At 66.6% G+C, this 548-nt stretch overlaps 1 pseudogene; it reads left to right on the top strand.

Annotated features, from left to right (window-relative positions):
* The first annotated feature begins 319 nt into the window (after nucleotides 1-319).
* LOC119360904 overlaps nucleotides 320-548 on the top strand; it is a 2,885-nt pseudogene continuing 2,656 nt past the window's right edge.

Raw genomic sequence — 548 nt, 5'->3', positions numbered from 1 at the left:
CCGGCGCGCGCGTGCGTGCTTCACGCCGGCCACGGGCCTCCGGCAATCAGGACAGCGACGATGTCAACGGGATCATCGGGTCTCCGGCGGCTCGTGCCCCTCGCGCAACTGCTCCCCTCCTCCCCGCCCGCCCTGCACTCCAGATCCGGCCCCGACGAAGCCATGGTGAGTCCCGTCGCGGCGTCTGGCCACCCGGCGACAGCGGGGATCCGCTGCTGCAGTGCCTCTGCGCGGGGACGTGGACGTGGACGGGGACGGGATCGCGGGGATCCGGAGCGATCTGGCGGAGATCGGGGGCAGGGTGAGGAGCAGCATCTCCATGCTGCAGAGCAACCAGGCCGTGGCGGAGGTCTCCAAGATCGCGTCCTCGCTCCTGCCGTTCGGGGAGGAGGAGCCTGACAAAGGGGAGCCTGTCACCGGCGGAACCGAGGAGGTGTTGGTCTTCGTGAAGCACATCTCGACGCGGCCTGAGACCTGGCTTGATTTCCCCCTCTTCATCAACGAGCGTTATGCAGACGGTAAGATTTAGTACCGAACTTTGAAGTATG

The sequence above is a fragment of the Triticum dicoccoides genome, chromosome 2B (assembly GCF_002162155.2).
Source record: "Triticum dicoccoides isolate Atlit2015 ecotype Zavitan chromosome 2B, WEW_v2.0, whole genome shotgun sequence".
NCBI classification, from domain to species: domain Eukaryota; kingdom Viridiplantae; phylum Streptophyta; class Magnoliopsida; order Poales; family Poaceae; genus Triticum; species Triticum dicoccoides.
The sequence above is the reverse complement of the archived record's forward strand: the minus strand, read 5'-3'. Positions and strand labels throughout refer to the sequence as shown.